The sequence below is a fragment of the Acomys minous genome, assembly GCF_964271855.1.
Source record: "Acomys minous genome assembly, chromosome: 4".
Taxonomy (NCBI): Eukaryota; Metazoa; Chordata; class Mammalia; order Rodentia; family Muridae; genus Acomys; species Acomys minous.
Genome location: NC_140486.1, coordinates 31784760 through 31803204, shown reverse-complemented (window position 1 = coordinate 31803204; position 18445 = coordinate 31784760). Strand labels below are relative to the sequence as shown.

Genomic DNA, 18445 nt, shown 5'->3' with positions numbered 1-18445 from the left:
AATCCAGCCTGCTTTTCTGTGGTGCTCATAATTTAGGCTACTCTAAAATATCACTGTGACTTCCAGAAATCTGTTAAAACATGAAAACATAATGTTACGGAAAAATTTCAATACGTACCTGCATAAATGAATTTTATTAGCATGTGCTATATTATGCATTTCTATGTGTGGCACATTTTAGGACCTGAGAATTGTAAGACTTAAATGATCAAGGAATGAAATATTTTGTACACATCAATGTGTTTGCTTATGCATGAGAACTTAGAAATTTTGTTCAACAAAGAGTAATTCTGATATCAGAATCAATGCTTTCATCTCCACTGCCTTCTTGTAGAAAGATGTACTCCATGTTACTTGCTTTAGGAGAGTGTGGCTCAGCATTGCCGTTCTGCAGGTCCATTCTGAACTCTTTCTCTTCTTTTCCTGCTTTACTAAGAAAGGGCTGGTAGATTTTTTTTCATTATAGTCCTTAGGGGCAAGTTTAGACTTTCTGTTACTCAGAGCAACTGCCATAAAACAGACATCTTAAAATGGACTGAACTAGAAATGATCATCCTGACTGAGCTAACCCAGACCCAGAAAGTGCCACATTGCGTATGCTCACTTATAATTAGACACTAGATGAACAGAGATATCTCATGAAAATCTTCACATAGCCAGAGATTAGGATGGTACTGAGACTTCCTATTGGGACTCTAAGTGAGAGAGGTAAGTAAGAATGGAGAAATAGAAGGATCCAGAGAGACCTAGAAATCTACAAGAAGGCGATTAAAGCTGGCAGATCTAGACCCAGGCGAGTCAGCTCAAACTACGGTACCAAGCAAGGACAATACATGCAATAAACCTAGAGTCCCTATCCAGATCTAGCCAATGGACAACACATTCTCCACATTGTGTGGAGAGCAGGGACTGACTTGCACATGAACTCTGGTGCCCCCTATTTGACCTCTTCCCCTTGGTGGGGAGACCTGGTGATACTCAGAGGAAGAGTAAGCAGGCTACCAGGAAGAGACCTGATAGGCTGTGATTTTATAGTGGAAGAGTAGGTCCTCTTCTGTCAGAGACCTAGGGGAGGGGAATGGGATGAAAGAGGGAGGGAAGAGAAACGGGAAGATACAAGTGAGGGGATGACAAATAAGATGTATTCTGAATATATTACTTAAATAAAAAACCCAAACATTTTAATGTCTTCACAAATACTGACCATTACTTATTTTTACCACTTACATAATAATGAAGTCTGTGTCTCTATCACATATTTACCAAGATGCTCATCTCATTAATGGGAGAAAGAAGAAAATGGGTGAGTAAAAGAGATAAAATACTCCATTGTGACACATGTATGAGCAATGGTTGTATTATGTAGTACCAGGATTTTTTATTGAACTATAATATACTAACATGTTCTCTTCATCACAAACATTTCAATAAATTGCAACAAAATTCAGTAGTGTATTACTCATCCATCCCACTTTGTATAATTAAAATAGGAACTATATTATTTATATGTGACATTATTTTACTATTGTTGTTATACTTGTTGTTCTTATGTTTTATTTAAAAGAGACAAACGACAAATACTTTCTATATCATTCTTATACATACAGGTTTTATATATAAATGTATATATTATATATGACACTAACAATGTTTTAATTTATAATGTTATTCTTATCAAATTTAACTATTGGATATTTCTGGAAATGAGTCAATTATTAAATTTATTTCAAGTTAATGAAATAGTGTGTAAGATAGTGGCACCAACATAGACTATATAAATTAATACAAAATGTATCAATTACCCAAATGTAGTTTGACAAAAACTGGAAGCCATTATTCTGGGCAGGTTTGGGGTGGCACTAGAGTAAGGGGAGGCTTTACTGTTTTATGTACTTTATGTGGTCCAGTGTGGCCCTGAGCAAATCAAGATGGGAGCATCACAGCACAGGAGGGGATTAGAGACGTGAGCCAGAAAGCAAGTCAAAGTTGGGAGGAAAATTAGATCACAGGTCAAGGAGGAAGCTTCCTCCTGAAAGGATAATTGCAAAGTGGAGAGATTAGATGAAGAGAAGAGATGAATTTTTAGCTAGAAAGAGAGCCTAGCTCTAGCATAAGTCTTCCCCCATTAGGCCAGTGGCTGAGTCTATAATGTCATGTCCTCTATAGCTGTTGATGGTTAAAGGATGTATTCGCAGAAGTCGAAGGAAACAGATTCTCATGCATCTCAAAGAGCTCTCAACACTCCAGTCCATGAATAAAGCAATCTCAGGAGGTCTCACCTTCACCACATTCCCAGGAAGCCTACTTACACATAGCTGCAGAGATGATCCAAACACAGTATCTCAGCAACAAAAAGGCTTCCTTCCACACGTTAAAGAGTATTCTCAGGGTCTTTCAAAGAGGGATGGCTTTCTGTAGTGTACAGAACAAAAGAAAAGAAAAGAGAACTACAAAGGAGGTTGGGAGGCAGATTTTGATTGGAATAACAAAGAGGATACAGAAAACAGTTAAACTATATAGAAAACAAGGACCTGGAAGAATGTAATTGAAAGGTTGAAACTTATAGTTGTTTTCAGGAAGATGGCTCGACTGGAAAAGTCCTCTGGAAGGATCTTCCTCCTTCTTGCCCTTTGAAAGTTATACTCCCACCTTGACCAACCAGGTTTCAGGTGTTTTACAAGCTCTTACATGGTAGCTCGATCCAACCATAACCCGAAACAACCCTTTACATACTAATCAGTCTAATCAATTATGGTTCAGGTACAAGAGCTTCAGGACCAACAATCTCATTACACTGTCATTATTGAAAAGATAGATCTAACCTTTATCTACCCTCTCAACCGTGCCTCGTTTCTTTTTCTTTTTGTAACAGTGTTTTACTTGTGTGTTTTCACGCATGTGCATGCCCATGACAGAGCTTGCATGTGGATGTCAGATGACAACCTGCAGAAACTGGTGCTCTAGTTCTACTATGTGGGTGTTGGGATATCCAACTCTGGTCATCAGATTGGATGGCAAGAACTTTTACCCAGTAGGCCATTACTTCCCTTTGCTGTATACATTTTTTTCCAGATAAGCTCTTTAAAGTAGGTTTCATGTGCTTTACATATCTTATGGGATTCTAAAAATCAAAACAAAACCTGAAAAGTTTTTGACTAATAAAATCAGCCACACAGGTGACAGCTGTGTAACAGCCAGACTAAGCATCCGTTTGACGTATTTCTAAGTTTAAATTTATTCCTTACTTCTGCTGAATTACATGGATTTGAGTAGGTCCATTCTTCTATCAGTGTAGTCTACTAAAGAGCATTTCAGAGCCCAGCTGAAGCCAGAAAGCAGGAGCAGCAGTGCACAGTCAAGAGGTGGCTGCAGGGAAAACGTCAACCAAGGAAAACGCACAGGAAGGTCTTTCATCAAGAGAGTGTGCTCCTTAAAATATTTCCTGCTGAGCTTGAGATATGTGGAAACAAAACTGGAGATAAGATAGGCGCTCCACCCCTGTGCATCATTAATAAGAATTAAGGTAAATACTTCACCCTAGAGAGAGCTAGGGTTTGCCTCTAATGGAGATCAAATTTGATATTGTGCAGGCCCCAGTCAGTCTAATTTTGGAATGAAATACGTGGTCCGTAGGACAAAGAGCTGTACATAAATCACATAGCTTGTAATACATGACCCTTGCAGCTGCAGCCCTATACGTATCATTTGTCACCTTTAAAACAAACACTTTAATGGTTGGATAAGATAAAGGAAAGCACATTTTTGTAGTAGAAACACACTTGAATGCCAGTACATAATCATGCTGGGTCTCATACTGGATGAGCAGGGGAGGATATGTACAGAGAATTTGTTGGGGATCGGCTACAGGTGAATGTATATTTGAGTCACAGGGGCCTGAAATTTTATGTAGGCTAGAAAACTATTCTTTCTCTTGCCACTTTACATTCTTGTGAAAGAAGATGAACATTATATAGTAAAAGCAGGTCCTTGTCTCAGGACATTTGGTTGTCACTCTTACTGCGCCTCTCTGTTCCATTCTTCCTTTTCTTTTCTTTTCTTTTCTTTTCTTTCCTACTCTCTACTCTTTTCTATTTTATTCTCTCTACTCTACTCTTCTTCATTCCATTCTTCTGTTCCACATCTATATTTCAGTAAATTAGAGAATTGTTGCTTGTGGCCATCTCCATGCTGAGGAATATGCTGTCTCTGTCTAGGCGATAAAGGACTTATGTGGAAGAGGATGAAGAGCGGAAGCCAGTGCCTTTTGTTCTTATCATGATAATCAGACTTCATCTGAAGTCCATCTTACTGAATAATGTTCATGTGAAATCACTAGTGTGAATCTTTAAAGGGTGGTGTTTTTCTGGAGAGTTAACTCTCATAACTTGTTTAAAGAAGCATGCTTTCTTTCCACACTGCACAGCTAATTAGCATTTCCCCCCATGGTGTAATACAGTCTTGTTCATCAAAAGATAACTGCCTTAAAAACACTTGTAAATTAGATCAGAGAGCCTGCCATGCCAAACTCTGCCTCTCCATCACTTTTGGTCTTTGGTGTCATATTATCTTTTAATGAAAGTAAAAGCAAAACAGTCGGGCTTTTATTTTGAATAATTCAGATAAATTCTTTAGGGTCTCAGAAGGAAAGATTCATTAAATCTACACCTAGCTCAGGGAGTGAAGCTTTAAAAGCTTGATGTCTTGATAGTTTGTTCTCTGGCATACTGAAAGTGACCATCACAAGAGGAGAACACCATTAGTGTCATTATCCTTGACAGAAAAGAAGCACACACTTACCCATCCTGAGAACACTGTATGCAGCCTCCCTTGATGCTATGCTTTCCAGGGCAGCTCTGGTCAGTCTCTGAGGAAATGTGGCTCCAGAAGTCTCATTGTTTATCTTACAAGCACAGTATCCAGGAGACCACAGCAGAGTTAAAACAGATTGAGGAGGCTGCACTGCAAGGAAGTACTTCATCATCTGAACATAGCCCAGAAGCCATGGATCCTTCTGCCTGCTCGGATATGCTTTGTCTCACATACTTACACATCACTCTACTTTACAATAAGCCAGTTTCCAAGTTATTGATGAATTAGTCCATTTAAAATTTTATTTTAAGAAAGACTCAAATGGTATATACTCACTTATATCTGCATATTAGCCCAAGGGGCATGTCCCACGAAAGCCTTCACTTACCAGGAAACTGAGACAGAGGGGAGGACATTCTAGTGGGATTCTAGATGAGAGAATCATGGGAGAAAGGCAAAGTAGAAGGACCCAGAGGGTCCTAGAAGCCTACAAGTAGAACATTATGATAGGCAGATTTGGGCACAGGGGTCCCGCTCAAACTAAGGTACCAGCCAAGGACAATACAGGCGGTAAACCTTAAACCCCTACCCAGATCTAGACAATGGACAGAACACTCTCCACAGTAGAGTGGAGAGTGGGATATTACTTTCTCACATACTCTGGTGCCTCACCTTTGACCATGTCCCCTGGAGGGGGAGACCTGGTGGCACTCAGAGGAAGGACAGCAGGTTACCAAGAGGAGACTTGATACCCTATGAACATATAGAGGGGGAGGTAATCCCCCTCAGGAACAGTCATAGGGCAGGGGAGTAAGGGGAAAATGGGAGGGAGGGAAGAATGGGAGGATACAAGGGAGGGGATAACCATTGAGATGTAACAAGAATAAATTAATAATAAAAATAAAATAAAATAAAATAAAATAAAATAAAATAAAATTTTATTTTATTTTAGTTGGCATGTATGAGTATTTCTCTCTGTGTATGTATACATGAGCCCCTAGAGGCCAGAGGGTGCATCAGATTCCCCAAAGCTGGAGTTGCAAGTGGCTGTAAGCCAACCTGGCTGCTAAGAGCTGAACTCTAGTCTTCTGCTACAGGACCAAGGGTTCTTAGCTCAGAAGCCATCTCTCCAGCCCTAGAATTTGTTCTGGATGAAAAACTATATGCATCTCAGAGCCTGAGTCCTGGATCAGACCAACTGGATCTTGTGAGCTAGCCAGCCATGGAAGCATTTCTGTATGCTTTCCTCAATCATACTGTTTACGCTTTTGTTCACATATTCTATATTGAAGATGGTTTTATGATTAATTTAATAAGAGATGATTTGTGTATAAAATAATAACTAATTATCTTTTGAGACCAGGTTATTGGGGATTGAAAAGATTGTTTTAAACTTATATTTGGGTACTTTTTACATATTTGTTAAGGATTTACTAAAAATATTGAATCGTGTACTTAAAAATGGGTGGATTTAATGATATGTTAAGTAATTTCTTAGCAAAGCTGATTTTTAAAAACTGATTAATTTGTCTTGATTTCCTACATGTTTGCTGTGAGGGAGGGGTTTAAAACTGTGCTATCATCTTTGTTAAACATAGATAAATATTCACTATGTACCGTGATTTGTATTTTTTCTTCTTCTATTGACAGGAACCCACCAAGCAGACCTCAGAAAAAATAAAACTGTTTGTAGGTTTTCTGATGAATATTGGGTAACATGGAGAACAGAGCAGGGATTCTGTATTAAGCGTCTAATTATAAATATCAATGTGGCACTGAATAACCCTTTCCTATTTAGACTAATAACCTCATGGAGGCAATAAAGAAAAGACAGGCTTTGAAGGGATGAAGATACGTGAGTCATTTGTTAAGATGTTTAATGCCACAGGTAAGACAGTGAGCTCTTTTTCCTGCACATGTGACTTTGTGTGACAGACCCAGCAGTAGCAGTGCAGGAAAACATCTGAATGGTAGGTAGTTACAGGCTCCTCTGGTCACAGACAAGAGGCAAACATCCAATCTGATGGTGATTACTATCAGGTAGGTCCACAATAGGTATTTGAAATAGTATCGTTGTTTAGAAAGAAATCTAAGCATTTTGAGATGGCAGTGTACTAAGATAGGGAAATGTAAGAATGAAAAACAATGTCATTCTAAGACAGTAGTTCTCAACTTGAAAGTTGCATATCACATACCATACACATTAGATATTTCCATTACTATTCACAACAATAGCAAAATTACAGTTATGAAGTAGCAACAAAATATTTTATGGTTGGGAGTCACCATGAGGAACTGTATTAAAGGATCGCAGCATTAGGAAGGTTGAAAACCACTATTAAGGGCATTAAAGAACACTTGGAGGGCTAACTAGGTAGTGTAGCTCAGTGGTAGAACATTGGGAAGGCCCTGAATCCAATTCTAGTGCACTAAACATAACAGACAAACAAAAAAAGTTAGAGGCTGGCTTTCAGGAACAAAAGCAAGCTCCACTTGCTTAATACTGAGGCCGCGGGTCAAACTGACCTAAGCCACAGACCAAACTTATTTGTCTTGCCTCAGCTCACTCTACCCAGAATGCTGCCTGGGAGTTAAGTTAGACAGCCTCACCTGCTGAGAATTGTGGGGGATGGATTGTGAGCCCAGAACATCATCATCATATACTCTATAAGTGGGATGCTCAACTCCACAGCAGAAAATGTCCCCATTTAGGCTGCCTGGAACCCGCTTGCTTTTTGCCCTTCTTCTTTGGCAGACATTTTTCCTCTCCCTCTCCCTTCCTTTTTCCTCCCTTCATGCCCTACACTGGTTTTATGGAGTTTGAAGTGAACTTCCCAAAATTAGCTTCCTTACAATAAAATGGTCTGGATGAAAATGCATCTGCAATGTGTTGCTAAACATATTCACAACTTTCAGATAAATGGAAACAAGCTATTTATGACACGGTGTGCATATTAGTAGCCACAGCCCAGGCTGAAATGTTTAGAAAACTAAATAGGATGTGGTGAGCATGGAGATCCTTCTAGCACAGGAGAGGTTGAGGCAAGAAGACTACAACAAGTCCACAGCCTGTCTGGTCTATATAACAAGGGAGGGAGATAGATAGATAGATAGACAGACAGACAGACAGACAGACAGATCGATAGAAAGCTAGATAGTAGGATGATGATAATGAACTTCAACCTCAATTGCTACTTGTGTTCAAGCAATCCTGTTGATCTACACAAGGTGACAGGATCTCTACAGGATGACTCAGGAGTTTACCATCTTTCCAAGGAAAAGCAAAACAAAAAAAAGGGGAAACCAAAGTCAGGAGAGAATGGAGTTGTCCATACTTATAGCCTCTGAGTCCTCCAAACCAGAGTGGAAGCAGAATGAAAATATGTGGGGTGATTGTCCAAAAACAATTATGTAAGTCAATACAATAAATCAGGACCAGATGTCACAGGCACAGTAAATCAATGGAAACTGCCAAACCACTTGTCTCAACATACTGGATTTAATTAAAACCACCACTCAGTTCGAGAGAGAGAGGTCTTGGAAATAGTGCAGGTCATATCTTCCAGGCACAACCATCCACCCAAACAGGAAGTGGCTTGAAGGTAACTGTGTTAAACTTTAATCTGTGGGCCAGATAGTCATGGCAGGACTTTACATGAACCTGTGGCAATGCTCTCTCAGCTTTCCATTGCAAGTCTTTGTCTCACTTCCCAGGAGCACACACTCCCAATATGGTAACCTTTGCTATTAGAATAGAAGAAGTGACAAGAGGAAGCGTTGTATAATATAGACTGTCCAGTCCCTGGGATTAAATAACTAACAGTCATTCAGAGCAGCCCGGCATATCCAATCAGAAGTATGAAATGAAAGGTGATGCTGTCCCTGGTAGATTCTAATTTTCCTAAAACATCCTGATCCTGCTTGTGCTGTCCAGAAAGCACTGCTCCCAAGTAGCTCATAAGTGAAACTCAAGAGAAGAACAAAATGAACAGCGACAAAAATGAAAAGACTCCAGAATTATTGTGAATTCATGAAGCTAACAAAAAGGCCCAGGTTTGAAGGCATCTTCTAGGACCAAGAAGTTAGAAGGATCACATATGAGCTGGCAAGATGGCTCAGCCAGAACCTAGTGAGTTCAGTCCCCAGAACCCATGGGAAGATGGAAAGAGTGAAATGATTTCACAAAGCTGCTCTCTATTCTCTATCTTTGGGCATATGTACACACACACACACACACACACACACACACACACACACACACACACACACACACACACATCTTGTAAACACATATACACATAGTAACAAATAAATAATTTTAAAAAATATCGTTGGCCCATTAGTAGAAAAGATCCTTCAGTTTTATACAGAAAGACAGAGACACTGGTCTGAAGTGTTTCTGGAATGAAAGCAGCAGTCTTTACCAGGTACCATGCATGCTCTGTCATTGGTGCCTTCCTGGAGACTCCCTGTGGACTATTGGATTTTATGAAACATTTGGTTTTGGGTTTTGTTTTTGTTTTCGTTTTTCTGCCTTGAGTTATTGGCACGTTGCTCTACATTCATTCTTAGTAGAAATGTGCAGCAAACTATCTTTATTAACAGCTGCCTCAGGTGCTGAGCAGCCTCTGGCTTTAACAGCATCTCTAAACGGACAGAGAGAGAGCTTGTTAATAGGGTTTTCCAACCCTTTGGCTTCTGGGAGATGTAAGTGGATTACGGAGGTCTGTTTGTCAGGCTATCTTTTTACATCATTGTCTGAGTAATTGCCACACAGGTCTGTGGGCTTGCCCTAATTAACAAAATGCACGAAATCCTAAGCACAGAACTTATATTGATTGGTCCTCTCCATGGGAAGTTTCTGAACTCCCATGACTCCTGTTTCAGACAGATGTTCCTCATGATGTCACACATGGGACTTCAGTCTGTTAATATAACAAAGCCTTGTCTTAGTACTTTGAGCTACTCAAAGCACCATTGGTGCTTTTCATTATTTGGTACTTTATTAACTGGTGTGGTTTAAAAACCAGAGGCCTTTGTGTGACAAATAATCTCATGAAAATGTTCATGTTTGCTTACTGTAAAATTACCTTAATATGACCAGGGCCAATTTTTTTTTCACATAACTTGATCCATAAGAAAGTGGCTTCTTCAATTGTTAAAAAACAGAGTTATGAAACAGAAGAAAAAATATTCTTATCAAAACGAAAAAAATGTAAACCAAGATGAAGGAGGTTACAATCACAGGAGAAGTTAATTTACTGTTCAACTTTTTATTTTATTTTATTTTATTTTATTAATTTATTCATATTACATCTCAATGGTTATCCCATCTCTTGTATCCTCCCATTCCTCCCTCCCATTTTCCCCTTACTCCTCTCCCCTATGACTGTGACTGAGGGGGACCTCCTCCCCCTGTATATGCTCATAGGGTATCAAGTCTCTTCTTGGTAGCCTGCTATCCTTCCTCTGAGTGCCACCAGGTCTCCCCCTCCAGGGGACGTGGTCAAATATGAGGCACCAGAGTATATGTGAAAGTCAGACCCCACTCTAGATAAACATTTGGACAAAATGTAGGAAGCACATGGTGGGACACTGTTGTAGGACCTGGGATAAAGGGCAGGGGACAAGATGGAGGAGTACTTGTCTCCATTCTCATAGAGTTTTTCCCTATGAAAACTGTCATACTCTTTAGAGGTCCAGGCATTGAGTCCAACAACCACTTCTAGTCTAGGGTATACCGATCTTTTAGTATCTCAGCAAAAGTTTCATAGAATAAGAAACACTGCTTGATGACTTAGGATGTTAACTTGGCCATGGAGATTTAGATCTGTGCATCACTGGTGCAAATATTCAGTATGTTTTAAATGCTACTATGGATGCATTTCTGGAATTGGTAAGACTTAGTATCTGCTAGGTCTTAAAGAACTCCAATTTTAAAATGAATATAGGACAGGTAAAATTCTTCATGTAGTTGCATATACATATAAATCAGAATTGGTTTTCTTTACATTTCTCAAAAACCATCTTAGTAACTAAGGGATTACTATATAGCAACGGACAAGTTGGTTAGTTCTGAACTCAGCTACAGAAATATAAATCACATTGAACTTAATAAAAACCTTGAAGGGGACACATATTATTTTGTCCCATTTACCCTCTTTCCCAGAACAAAAGGAAATGATAGTATTTTTAAAATCTGAAAAAAGATATCTAGATAGTCTTGGGAGTCTGTGTTGATGTCACATCTGGCTATATGTACCTAGTTGAGAATTCCTCAACATGATGCCAAAGTCCTCATGAGCAATGTGACTTGCCCCAGTCGTGTGTTAGCCTTCCTGCCCCTGCTGCACTCAAGATGACTGTCAGAGCCACGTTGTCAAACCCAGTAAACACGCATTAGACTGAAGTGCAGCAACAAGGCTTTTGTAGGTCAAGGTTGATGAGTTAAACTGAATATGCTGACTAGCCCAAGATTTTCTTCAGGTGAGGAGCATAAATTATGCCAAGAAGAAGCAACCTCAGCTCTCAGCCCGCATCTCTTCCTGCTGGCCACTGGGGAACTTTGAAATAAATAGCAGAGGTTGTCTTCTCTTTCTGGACCATGGAGTGAGAATTTTGATGTCTTTAAAACTCCAGTTATGTTATGTACACAGGTTTTTGTTTTAATACCAGGTTGGATAAGGCATTGCTTCACGGCAGCAGACGATTTGCCTAGGGCATGTCTGGCAGGGGTGTGGTTCTGCTTGCTGAAGACAGTTTAACTCTGGGGACTCTAGAGAGAATCTAAAAAGACCAGAGTCCCAAGAGAGGAAGCATGGCTGTCTCTCCTGCCTCTTCCTGTTCCTGCTGCTGTTGCTGGTTTGTCAAGTGGTCAAGAGAAAAGAGACGAGAAGTTGGAGATAGTCTGATGAGACGAAGATTGGATTTGCCCCAAGGAACTCAATGCCCCTAACCAGCAGGAAGTAGTCTAAAAAGGTCTCAATACTCACCTCTCCCCATTAGCCTTCTGCCTCTTTTATCTGGTGTTGGGGTGCTGGAAGGGATTGGGGTGAAGTGTGGTAGATATAAGAACCCAAATAAAATAGACAAAAAATATGCCAACAAGGGCCAGTAAGACGGCAATAGCAGTGATCAATGCAGCCTGCTGCCTGTTGAGAGCTCTTTGTTCAATGCTCTTTGCTTGTAGCCACATGCTCTTCAGCCTTTATTATGCCACTGCAAAAGCAGCCATGACCATCGTTTCTATTTTATCTACATGAGCATACTGAGGGTCCCAATCAGCTCGAGATTTCCAAACCAGTAAGGGACCTAGAATGCACTGTGAAGCTGATGCCCATAGCCACAGCTCTAAATTTGGCAGGACTGACACACTGGGAATAGAAGGTGATTATAGAGCAGGGAGACAGGGAGATTAATTCATCACCCTTTGCCCAGCCAGTTGCTTTCCTTTTTTTTTTTTTTTTTTGAGTTTTGCCAAAGACTGTTTGAGGTAAACTGGTTATCACCTGCCTAGACACCAACGACTTACAATTATTTCTTTATTAAGAAAATGTTCAGTGTGTGAGTGGTCTCCCTCTGCAAAGATGCCAACAGAGAGGCCTTGTCAGTTTTTTGGCAGAGATGCATCCAAACACATGAAAACGAGTTTAAACACTATCATTTATACATAATTCTTTCTTGGCATCATTTCACCCTTGCCACAACTTGAAGCCAGAAAACACTTATTCCTACTTTTCTTACTTGAGAACTAAGCCAGCCTTAAGTGGATCTAATTCCTTCCCAGAAGAGAAACAGCCTTGTCAGGACTTGGTTGGGTGTGCTGTGTCGGAAACATCAAGCCTCCCATTTACACGCAGGCAGCTGCGAGGACTCTGGGAGCTGGGGCTCAGCCAGAGGTCTGTACCCACGGAGATCGGGGAGGCTGGAACGATGCGCATGCAGCTGCTTGTGGTGAGAGCCACAGGCATAATAGATGGTCGTATCTCCACCAGAGTCAGGCAGAGGCTACGCAAATAACTCATCCAACTGCTTCTACGTTAACCATCACAAAATGGGCCCAAAATGACGAGCCATCTTAATGGAAAGGGGTCGGGGAGGCGGAGGCCATTTCAGGAAACAGACGAGAGTTAGTGGCTGTGAGACCTTCTCAAAGTCCTGTTCTGGTTGATTTACTGCCAGGAAGCCCTCTTCCTGCAAATCGTTCATAAAGCCTGTGACCTGAGTACTTGCCCACGGGACCACAATAACATTTATCTAGCATAAATTAATGTGTTTCAGCCACTAATTCAATTTGGCTGTCTCATTCTTTTTTGGCTTTGGCAAAGCTTAGCCTTGCTATAAAGTCACTCCATGACTCACGCGAATGGCTGTGTTTGTTAAGGAGTCACACACCACTAAGAACAAAGAGTGCTATTAGTCGAGCAGCCATAAAAATATACCTCCAGAGCACATTTGAAACTGTGCTAATTGAAACTTCCTCTTTAGAGGAGGCTGATCAGAGCCAGCTGTAGGAGTCAAGCGAGATCAGATTTCAACATCACAGTAAAAGCCCAGCAAATTCAGCAAGAGCAGGCTCTGAGAGAAGAGGCATCCCAGCCTGAACAAATGCTCTAATTGGCTCCCGACACACTGCAAAGAGTGCCCGGTGACCTCAGTCTGGAGATCTGGGGGGAACAAACTTCTCCACGAGTAAGAAGATCTGAAAAACAAACCCTGGACTGCCGTTTTTGGAGCATGTGTGAAAAAACCACAAAGGCAACAGGACCTCGGTGAAGACGTGGGACGTGGCTCTGAAGTAGCCTATCTGAGTTTATTTGGGAAAAGAGCCTTTGGAGGCCATCCCACTGGTATTAAGAACAAAACCAAAACATCGAATTCTCAGAGAAGAAAACAAACAAGATCCAAAAAGAAACTAATCCTTGGAATCCTCCCAAGGAAATGCAGACTACATTTCCCATCAGGAGTGCCATTTCTTCCTTGCACAGTTCTGAGTGGGCTTTGCTCACACCACCAGGGCTGGAGTCTACAAACGCATGCATCCGTGGGCTTGCAGAAGAGGTGGGATGGTCACATGTTTTGTTTGTTTTACTTGGGAGAGATTTGGCCATATGTAGAGAAGTAGTCCCTGATGGATAATTATAAATAATATATGCCACCTATCAAATATGTGAATTTTACTTAATTTAGATGAGTGCAGTGGCTAAAAGCTAGTTTTGCTTCATGATACATTAGGTAATATATAAATTAGGAAAGATTACAGGTCTTTTCTATTTATTTACCTATCGATTTAATGGGGTGTCTTGTTTTATAACAGACTCTCCTTTATCCCTAGAAACATGGCAAGGGTGAGGCTTCTTTATGTTGATTTAGGAAGAATCATTATGTTTTATGTTGCAAAGAGGTTAAGAGTAACTGTATGTAATATATGAATTACAATGATTATTCTAGAGGCTATAATTATGGCTCCACAAATAACAAAGAAGTTTTTTAGAAAGTTTTTTTTTTTACCCTTTTCAGAATGTAGCAGGTAACCAACCTCTTCTTGTATGTTACTTTCCTTTTACTACTAATAAAACATTTTAAACTAACTCTCCCAGCTTGGAAACATGAAACAAAGCACTCATACAAATGAAGTAATTGTATATATACAACATCATATAACCCTGCCTCTGCTGCATTTTTATTCTTGAAAATGCGCATCCAGCATTGAACTGGCTAAGAGTGTAGACCATCATGCTTCCGACATGGGCTTCTGGACCTTTGAGGACATCAAATGGTTCTGCTGTCATGACTCCTCCCACAAGGTCACTCTCTCTGCAGTGTGATTCATATTCCATCGCTCTGTCTCTGGCTTTCCTGTGTCTGTCTTGTTTGTCCAATTGCTTTAGCTGTCAGGGAGGCTCATACATAATGGTGAAAGGAACTGGGGAGTTTAGAAGTTGCTGGGTTTTAAAAACCCTCCTTTCATTTTTTTTTTCACTCTAGGCTCAGAAAATTGTACATACTGACAGCATGTGGGCAACTGTTCCACAGAGTGAGGCTCAGTGCCATTTTTCCTTTCTCCCATGTCATAAATGGCTTCTAGCTGTGGCCTGAAAAGAAATGGTTTTCTCAAGTGCACCAGGAATGCGGCAGTTGGCTGCTTCCATGGTGGTACCCATTCAAGAACAAATCCACAAATGCAACGAATCACCCCGCAGCAAAAACCACTGACCCTGGGTCAACAATCAAGTTAGGATCTAAATACGATCTTTCCAAGTCAAGGAACGGCCCAGAGATCGTGAGATTTTATAAAGGAGAAGCCCTGAGACCCAGCTCTTTACTGCAGGATAAGATTTTTTTAAATTCACCTTGAAGGACATGAAAAATACTACACAAGAACTGTCATATTAAGGTGTCAAATAAATAGACTCCTAAGTTGACGGGCTGTAGGACCTAAAATGTCAGTGTAGAATACTGTGTGGAAGATCTTGCTGATAAAGGGTGAGCACTGAGCATCTGTAGTTACACTTGCACACTCCCTGTGGGTGTGGGGGTCGAGACTAAGGAACGGTCAAGACTGCAGAAAAGGGTGAATGGATGACACCAGATTTTAAAAAGTAAAGGGAAAAAATATCCAAAAATAAAAACCCAGAAAAATAGAGTAATACAACTTCCACAATTCTTGCCATGGGCATCTACTTTTTCATCCTTTTTAATTAGACAGGGAGATGTAGTTTTTATTGTTGTTGCTTTCTTTGTTTTGTTTTTTGTTTCCTTAAGTCCTCTTGGTGAGAATGGCAGAGTTGCCGTGTGTAGTTCATACAATGATAATGATCAGAAAAATTGACAATTTTATTATAAAGTCTGTTTTATTTGTCCAGAGAAGTCTGATAGCCAACAAACCAGAAAAGAATTTATATAGGAAAAAGATCCAAGAAAAGACAACAACTGCCAGGTAGATGAACCATGTTGCACACGGCGGTGGTTTCTCCAGAGAGCTGCCAATCCCAGAGGAGGGCTAGTGAGGGGCATCAAAGGTTAATGAGACTTTCTGTGAGCAATTTGCAAACTCTAGAAACCACATTGAAAGTCTAGAAACTACTGAGGGTTAGAAGACCCGTGCACACTGTTGCTGAGACACTAAAAGCTAACTTGAATATGGACCTGATGTTATAGGGATTGACAGCAACCTGTAACGGCTTTGATTCCCCTCTTGGTGACTGCAGTTACTCTCCGTTGCTAGTGTCACTTGTCAGCTAAAATCACCTGTGAGGATGCCATTTTATTCATCGATCATTGGGCAATTTACTTTCAGATTAAGCTGAATGAGATAAAATTTACATTTAGGACGCTAATGATACAGACATCTCGAGCTGCAGAGATGGCTCAGGGGATAAGAGTGCTTGCTGCTCTTGCAGAGGGCTAGAGTTCATCTCTCAGCACCCGTGCCAGATGGCTTCCCACTTTCTGTAACTCTAGCTCCAGAGGATCCAAGACGCTGGCCTCTGACGGTCCTCACACATATGTTCAGACACATACCCATGAATTAAAAAATAGTAACGGATAAAATATTTCTAGAGCTACACACTTGGTGTTCTGTTGTTTGTTGTTGTTGTTGCTGGAGCTGAACTCAAATGCTTTATACTAAGTAGGCATTCTTCCACTGAGCGAAAGTATTTTTTGTCATCTCCAGTTATTCCTTCATATCCCTTTGGGATCAGTCCTTTGTAACCATGGACTCAATTTTTGTAATTATAATTTTTTCTTTTCCAGGATGTTATATAACTGGATTCATGCAGTATATATGAGCTATCTATCTATCTATCTATCTATCTATTTATCATTTATCTATCTATGCACTGAGAAATTGAACCCAGGATCTTACATGTACTGGGAAAGTATTCTAGCACTAAGCTACATCACCAGTTCAGTATACTGTCCCTTGAAGATATATTTATTTAGGAATATTACATTAAATATATCTATGTTTGCTTTGGTGAATCTCTGTTCTATTTCATAACTGAGTAATGTTTCATCGTGTGGAAATACTGCAGTTTATCTTTCATCAGTTGGTGGATATTGATATGACCTCCAGGATGGGCCTTTAAAAAACTTACCGCTGGTAGACTTTAAACCCCTATCCAGATCTAGCCAATGGTCAGAACAGTCTCCACACTTGAGTGGAGAGTGGGATATGACTTTATCACATACTCTGGTGCCTCACCTTTGACCATGTCCCCTGGAGGGGGAGACCTGGTGGCACTCAGAGGAAGGACAGCAGGTTACCGAGAAGAGACTTGATACCCTATGAGCATATACAGGGGGAGGAAATCCCCCTCAGGAACAGTCATGGGGGGGAGGAATAAGGAGAAAATGGGAGGGAGGGAAGATTGGGAGGATGCAAGGGATGGGATAACCATTGAGATGTAACAAGAATAAATTAATAATAAAAAATTTAAAAAAACTTACCGCTGATATTCTACATCTCTTTGCAGGTTTTTGCATAAACATATATTTTCATTTGTTCTAGGTGAGATTTGTTCCAAAGCTTATGTGATAAAAGCTTGGGTCAACTGTGGTTCCAGGAGGAGCTGTTAAGAAGTGGAGCCTAGTGGGAAAGCCTAAGTTTTTTCAGGTATTACTACAAAAAGAATTAAGGAAATTCTTCCTTCTCTGACCTTGAAATAATTGTTATGCAATAGTGGCCATACAAGCACAATCCTAGCCACTGCCCATCCTATATGGCTTTCTGTCTGGTCACATGACTTAACTTGCACATATTCCTGCCATGATGGCTGTGCTGTCTTCAGAGGTACTACAGTGAATGGAGCCCACACAAGAGCTGACATTGCATTATGTTTGGATTCTCAGTCTCCCAACCTGTGAGCTAAGTAACCCTCTTCTCTTTATAGTTTCTCAGCCTCGAGTGTTATCTCATGGTGATGGAAAATTAAGTAACAAAATACCTGCACCACTTGTCATGACAACACTAATGTATGAGTGTTTGAATTGTATCATGTTCTGATGAAACTTGTGGCCAGGTTTCTTTTTTAATTAAGAAAAAATAAGGCAAAGAGGAATAGCCATTTTAAGTGTACACTGGTATTGCTTCAAAGTTTTCCATTTCTCCAAGATTAATTATTTTAATAATAATGTACTTTTCATTAATTTACCTTTTGGCATTTATTTTCAATTTCTTTCTGCTTCCTCTCTTTAGGTGATGAGAATTCTCCACACATTCAGTATACAAGTCCTTTACTAGATGTGTGCCTTAAGCCTGTTTTACCATGGACTGTGGCTTGTGTTCTTTCAGAGAAATACAGAGCAGAAAATTTTATTTGGAGAAGCCTTGTCAATTACTTTGTGCATTATATGCTTTAAAAATCAGGGACACAGAGGCAGGTGGATCCCTGTGAGTTCGAGGCCACCTGGTCTACAAAATGAGTCCAGGAGAGCCACAGCTACACAAAGAAACCTGCTCAACCCCGCCCCCCCCCCAATAAAACCATGTAAGCAAAGTTTATAAGATCCTTTTGCTGTTTCCTAGAATGTCTGGTCTTAGGTGTTAGATTCAGGGCTATTACTTATCAGTTTGCTTCTCACTCATAATGTGAAGGGAAAGTTGGCCTTCACTTATTTAAATGTGATTATT

At 40.3% G+C, this 18445-nt stretch overlaps 1 long non-coding RNA gene across 1 annotated transcript; it reads left to right on the top strand.

Moving 5' to 3' along the window:
• Positions 1-13423: 13423 nt before the first annotated feature.
• On the top strand, positions 13424-18204 carry LOC311595800. The gene is made up of 3 exons (XR_014778568.1): positions 13424-13869; positions 17324-17428; positions 18011-18204. It is a non-coding gene; the product is annotated as an uncharacterized lncRNA (long non-coding RNA).
• Positions 18205-18445: the final 241 nt, after the last annotated feature.